Source organism: Octopus bimaculoides, chromosome 20 (genome assembly GCF_046866305.1).
Source record: "Octopus bimaculoides isolate indiv1 chromosome 20, ASM4686630v1, whole genome shotgun sequence".
Taxonomy (NCBI): domain Eukaryota; kingdom Metazoa; phylum Mollusca; class Cephalopoda; order Octopoda; family Octopodidae; genus Octopus; species Octopus bimaculoides.
Genome location: NC_142947.1, coordinates 11,574,659 through 11,582,085, shown reverse-complemented (window position 1 = coordinate 11,582,085; position 7,427 = coordinate 11,574,659). Strand labels below are relative to the sequence as shown.

At 38.4% G+C, this 7,427-nt stretch overlaps 1 non-coding gene across 1 annotated transcript; it reads left to right on the top strand.

Moving 5' to 3' along the window:
* The first annotated feature begins 1,731 nt into the window (after positions 1-1,731).
* On the top strand, positions 1,732-1,805 carry Trnan-guu (transfer RNA asparagine (anticodon GUU)). The gene has a single exon. It is a non-coding gene; the product is annotated as a tRNA-Asn (tRNA).
* Positions 1,806-7,427: the final 5,622 nt, after the last annotated feature.

Sequence of the window (7,427 nt, the reverse complement as noted above, 5' to 3'; positions counted from 1 at the left end):
TGCAGGCGCAACCACACTGACGAAGGTTACACTTTGGTTGGCCTCAGGCAATGGTAGAAGAAATACACTTGCCCAAGATGCAACGCAGGTGGAGGATCGAAACAGTGCCGTTGAGATGATGAAGCGAAATTCTTAACCATTCGACCAAGCTGCGTCCAAGCCACTTAAAAACACACAAACACACAAACAAACACACACACACACACACACACACACACACACATACACACACACATGTACACGCACATACACACACACATGTACACACATATACACATATACTCAGAAACATACATACCACAGTCGTATATAACAAGAGAATGCTGTGCTGTTGAAGGGAGTTTGTTGAAATAGTGCATCGTAGCATATAAAATATGTTGATGTGTTAAGGGGTCTTTTTTTTTCCTTCTCCTGTTAGGTGCGGAAGACTGAAGAAAAAAAAACCTGGTTTGTTTGATAAATACATAGAGTGGTTTGTCATTCATCCTTGATCGAGATTATTATCAACAAGGGCAGCAGCTGTGGTAAAGAAACATTCACAACAGGGTCCACCCTCATCCACCCACTGTCCCCCCCCCTCTCTCTCTCTCTCTCTCTCTCTCTCTCTCCCTCTGATCACCACGCATCTAAGAGGTCGTGGAGTATATTTTGTGGCCTAAAAGCAGTAAACCAAACACGGAAGATTTATCTACTCGGTTGAATAAATTTCTATCCATAGTAAATCGATTCTGAAACATACCAAAATATAGAACAAATTTTTTTATGGGAGGAAGGGAAGGTGCTGTAATTTCCCTGACCCCTGTGGCTCAAGACCACTGAGCTTCTGTAGAAAGCCAAAATGTTAGAAATGCAAAAGATTTTAAGATTATTTCATGGAATTCTGTTTCCAGGGTTTTTAAAGTTCTTTCTTTCTTGCCTTTAACCCTCCAACGCGGAGTATAGGCCACTTATGATTGAATTCCATGTCGCATATTTTTTCGCTTCTGTACTTATACTCTGCCATGAATGTCCCTCTTTCTCAAGTTCCTTTTGTGTTGATCTACGCCACGAGTTCTTAGGCCTACCCCTCTTTCTATATCCATCCGGATTCCACTGTAAAGCACTTTTCGTTACATTTCGTGTGTCTTTTCTGATTGTGCTACCAATCCACTTCCACTTTTTCTTAAATATTTGCTCCCTAATCGAAACTTGATTCGTTCTTTGCCATAGCTCCATATTGCTTATGTGTTCGGGGGCCATCTGATTTTAAGACTGAAGGTTTTTAAAGTGTTGGGTTGTAATAAAGTAGTTCGTCAATAAATACTTGCCATTACATTTTTTAATCAACCAAATATGAACCATTTTGTTGCACAATGCGTCTGCATCTTTCCTTTAACTTGAAAATACCCTCTTCCCAGAATTGAAGTGGTTTCATGGCAAATAAGTCGAAAGGTAAGCTACTATAAATCGGCACGAACTTACCGGACAACCCAATAAAAACAAATAAAAGCATACAATGAAAAAGTTCACCCTGTTAAGCACAACTTAATAAACTACATACGATATTATATTATTTTATGCGCCACTGCACAGAGTGGGGACCAGCATATCAGAGAATAGTCTCGACGTTTCTTCTACCTGTCGCAAAAGGCGACTAAAAGTGGTTGAGGTAGGATTTGCTCTTCGCTACTCCTGGTTACTCGCTGCAACAGTAAGAACTTTTCATGGTTGCTAGGCGCTTCTGTTTCAGCTGTCTCTGTGGCGCAGTCGGTTAGCGCGTTCGGCTGTTAACCGAAAGGTTGGTGGTTCGAATCCGCCCAGGGACGGTGGTATTCAGCATTTTATTATTTGGCCTTCGATAAGTTTTATTTTTGGACTTCATTTTTTTTTTTTTTTAATTTATTTTTTGTCTTTTCGTAGCACAATTTTTGAACATATATTCTAATCTGAAGGGGAAATGTCATAAAAACGACTTATAAATAAAACTGCAAAATAGATTTCCCTACATCAGTACCCTAACATTGTTTATCTTATCATTAAGCTATCACATGCTTCAGGAACTCCCTATACACCAACTTCTCAAAATCTAACCAACGATGCACTCTCGCGACTATATATGCACCTACCAGTTCGATTCTATCAACAGCAAATCACACGAGTACACTCACAACAGCACAACACCAATCAATAACAAACTCCGTTCGTCACAATTATAATTTACTATAATATCCCTCACAGAAAATCCTGCTTGTAACTCTATGGAGTGAATGCGCATGGCTCAGTGTTTAGTGTATTCGGCTCACAGTCGTAACTTCTAATCTACCAACTTTCGTTCACTCAACTTAGAACAACTTGAGACGCAGGTGTCTCGAACGTGAGGCCTTATGATTGAGAAGCGAAATTCTTATACATTTGGCCATACCGTGTGCCTGCTTGACAAGCGCTATGAAAATATATAATTGAAACACAAGAATACTCTACAGAGGTTCCCTTTCTCTCTCTCTCTCCTCTTTCTCACACACATACACACACACACATGCACATATACATACATATGCATTTATTCCCCCTATTCACACACACACACACACACATATACTCACACTGTCACATATACACTTAGACACAAAGGAGACCAGACAGTCTTAAAAGTGATTTTCAAAACCCTCTTGCATGAAGCCGCAGAAATTTTAAGATATTAAACACACATTCACACATGACATACAGGCCCTGACATTTGCCAACTAATTTTGCGATATCCCGGAAGCCTTAGACATCTGGGTCCTTCACAGAACGACTGCTGTCCTTTAATCTTGATTTCTACAAAAGGCTCCCCTGTTTATCTGACCACATATGGCCGAATCATGCAACCGTTTCTGGAAACGTCACTCTCAGTTTGAACCACACCTACAAAAGGATGCTTACTTCAAGGAAATGTCGAATTTATTTCCTGCGTAGATTTTTTTCAAAGGGCTTGTTTTCAGAGTAGCATGTTTTTTAAGTGAAATAGTGTAGGGTGTCAAATTAGGGTACCAGCGAAAGTATTAGACTAAACCCAAGAAAACTTAGTCACTCATAGATTGTGTAAGAGCTTTATTTTTTTTTTTTTTTTTTTGTACCCGAACAACACGTCTCAATTAGATCCTCTTTAGGGGCTCTGAATTAACTGCTTAGAATCATTATATTCATGAGGTTATACAATTTGGAATGGTTTGATCTCCAGGCTTGTTTTAGTTTGCATTATATCCGCTCTCTCTCTCACTCTATCTCTCTCTATCTCTCTCTCTCTCGCTCTCGTTCTTTCTGTCTTTGTAGTAAGAAAAAGACAGACGGACAGACAGACAGACAGACAGACAGACAGACAGACAGACAGACAGACAGACAGATAGATTGATAGATAGATAGATAGATAGATAGATAGATAGATAGATAGATAAGCATAGATATAGGTATAGATATATACACACATACATACATATTTACATATATATATATATATATATATATATATATATATATATATATATATATATATATATATATATATGTATAGACGTGTCAACAGGTTTGGGGCTCTATAAACCCTTATGAAAGACCTGCTTGATTCCCACACTACGTATTTTCCCACACTACAACTTCCAGTCTTCGCATTGTCCAGTTCTACTACCAGCGTCGTTGGCTCACATAGACGACGCTGGCGTATAATAATGTTGACAGCGTTTGACGACGATAACGAAGTTGACGGTACACCTATTACTGCTGGTGTTGCTGATGATGATGACGACGATAGTGGTGAACGGGTGGCGGTGAGCTTTTTCATTCATAACATTCTATCTCCTTCTTCTTCTTCGTCTTCTTCGTCTTTGTTTGTACTCTACTCCATTCATTGAACCAGTCTGACTAGATTTCATGAACACCATCAGAGCAGCTGGTTTGATGAGACGCTGACAACGGAACTAACAACACAATAGTCCTTACTAAGCTGTCACCACGGCCGGATGTTAGAATCAAACTTACCGGAGACTTGTGTTTGTTTTGTTCTGCTTCGTCCCTGGTCTCCTACTTATTCTGTTTTCTGGGGTCTTTTTTTTATATCTTTTGTGATTGCTTGTTGGTAATTTTGCTTTATTTCTTTTTTTTTATTTGTCTTCACTTTTTGTTTTGTATAGCTATGTACATGCATAATGTGTTTGTATATATATATATATATATATATATATATATATATATATATATATATATATATATATATATATATATATATATATATATATATATATAATTTCATCGTTACATTACCCATAATATATATACATATATGTACACACACACACACACACACACACACACACACACACATATATATATATATATACATTTTACACGTACGGAGATAAAGAGAGGGTGAGAGGGAAACAGAAATAAAGATAGATAGATAGATAGATAGATAGATAGATAGATAGATAGATAGATAGATAGATAGATAGATGATAGGTAGGTAGGTAGGTTGGTAGGTAGATACATTCACAATAATACATACATACAGACAGACAGACAGACAGAAAGTAATAACTTACCGATATCCTCTCTATTCTTAAATTTATGATTTCACATGAAGAGGTTCTGATCCCCAGACAAACTCGGGAATGTGGAGCTGTGGTTGTTGTTATTGTTGTTGGAAATGGTGATGACGACGATGGCGATGGTGGTGACTACAGGTATACCGTCCAACACAAATATGTAACCTTAATTAGGTTTTTCTATTAGGGATGTAAAGTCCGTGAGAGGAGTTTGAAAATTTCTCAGATGCAATCTATGCTATGAATTAATAGTATTTTGCTCGACGTCTCCTTGTTTTGGGTTTCAAATCCCGTTAAAGAAAACGTTGTTTATCTTCTCGAATAAATGCAGGCGTAATTGTATGGTAAGAAGTTTGGTTCCCAAATACATAGTTCCGAGTTCAGTCCCACTGCGTGTCATGTTGCACAAGTTTCTTCTACAATAATCTGGCGCTGACCAAAGCATTGTGAGTAAATTTGGTAGACGGAAACTGAAAGAAGCCCGTAGTATATATAAATATTTACAGAGTGGGCCAGAATTCATGACTCACTTATTAGTTATATTTCTTAAATACGCTCATTTTATTATTATTGTATTGTTTAAATTTATTATTTTATTTCTTAATATGCGCATCAATAAATATTAATATATTGTTTTCTACTCTAGGCACAAGGCCCGAAATTTTGGGGGAGGGGACCAGTCAATTAGATCAATCTCAGTATGCAACAGGTACTTAATTTATCGACCCCAAAAGGATGAAGGGCAAAAGGATAAAAGGCAAAAGGATGAAGGGCAAAAGGATGAAAGTGGACCTCGGCGGAATTTGAACCCAGAACGTAGAGACAGACGAAATATAAATATTAATATATTAATAAATATAGCTAACAAATGAGTCATGAATTCTGGCTCACCCTGTGTGTGTGTGTGTGTGTGTGTGTGTGTGTGTGTGTGTGTGTGTGTGTGTGTGTGTGTGTGTGTGTGTGTGTGTGTGTGTGTGTGTGTGTGTGTGTGTGTGTGTGTGTGTGTGTGTGTGTGTGTGTGTGTTCGTGTGTGTGTGTGTGTGTGTGTGTGTGTGTGTGTGTGTGTGTGTGTGTGTTCGTGTGTGTGTGTGTGTGCGTCTATGTATGTGTTTTTTCTTCACCAACGCTTGACAATCGGTGCTGGCGTGTTTACGTTCCCATAACTTAACAGTTCCGCAAAAGAGACCAACAAAATAAGTACTAGGCTTTAAAAAAACTACGTAGTGGAGAGGTTTCGTTCGATTGAAATTCTTCAAGGCAGTGCTCCAGCGTGACCGCTGTCTAATGGTTGAAACAAGATAAAAGTTAAAAGATAATAAAATTCATCGCCAGTATAGGAATCGGCCTCTCCCAGTTCTTTTATTATTTCGTATTGTCCAAGACAATAAAGTAGTCAAGATGGTAAAGCGCCACCCCAAGTCAAATCCACCCCAATCCATCTTGAGTATAAATATTGTCCGCAAACTTCAATCAACTGAACTTAATTAAGTTATCTCCCTTGATGTTGTTAGACATTGAGCAGGAGGCACAACGTCACCATCACTAGTGATCACTCCAAACACTAAGATGTTCACTGAATGTCCTTAGATTGACACCAAAATACTCTGAAATATTCGTATTGGAGCTTCCGGCCAAGCAATACAGCATGCCATTTCCAAATTTCTGGTAGAATGAATTGCGTCATGATGGTGTTTTTCTCACAGACAGTGCCCAGCTTACCCAACTGTACTGTGTAATCGACAAAATCAGAAACAAACAATGCGCATGTGCAAAATTAAAAATATAACATGGCGACAATTTACCCATCGCACCCGAAATTGCAAAGATAATCTGGAACTCGACTGAGGAAAGAAAATTCGAATGACCCGTCCTTGTTTTTTCTTGTCCCTTTTTTTGTATCATATAGCTGTCTGGATGTTTTACCTTCTTGTCCCACTTTTGTATACCTTTTTATATACATATTGCGGCTTACGTACACTGTGGTGTCTTCTATATATATATATATATATATATATATCGGATGGGAAAGCCTTCTTTTTTTTTCTGTCGAGGGCTTATATGCCCCTTTATTAGACTATTTTCCTTAGTCATTGCACGGTGATCGCCATAAGCTTTAAGCTTATATAAAAATACCATTATTATGGTGAATTTTAAATACATACATATATATATTTATACTGACACACACACACACACACACGCATATGCCTTTGCATGTAAGTACACACACCAACACACGCACGCATACGTGTGTGTGCGTGCGTTTTTGTCTCTGCTTTGTGTGTGTGTGTGTGTGTGTGTGTGTGTGTGTGTGTGTGTGTGTGTGTGTGCTGATTCTGGTTCTTTTTTTTTCTGCAGATTAATAAACTTTAAACATCTCCACTTCAACTCTCACCCTAAATCTCTATATTTCCCCTTAATGTCTCCTTTCCACACACATTCCCTCCCCCACGCCACCACCACCGCTACCACCACCACCACCACCACATGTCTCTATAACTTAACACAACTGACCAATAAATTGCTAATCCCTCCTTATATTACGTTACTCATCATTTAAACCCATTTCCTCCTCCCTCTCCCCCTCCACCTCCTCCTCATCCTTATTATCATTACTTTCGCTTTTATCAATCTCTCCACCCACCCATTATAATTTACAACGCCGTACATATCCTTTTATTCCGTTCACCTGTCAATCAAACGTTGTTTTTATCGTTCTTGTTTTTGGTTGTTTTCTTTTTGTAGTTTTAGTTTTCGTTTTTGCTGCAGACCACTCTCATATGAATCTGACCCAATTTACCTAATTCGTTCACCTTAGATTGTGAGTACGAAGTTGCGTGTATATAGATACCCCAGCATGGCCACAGC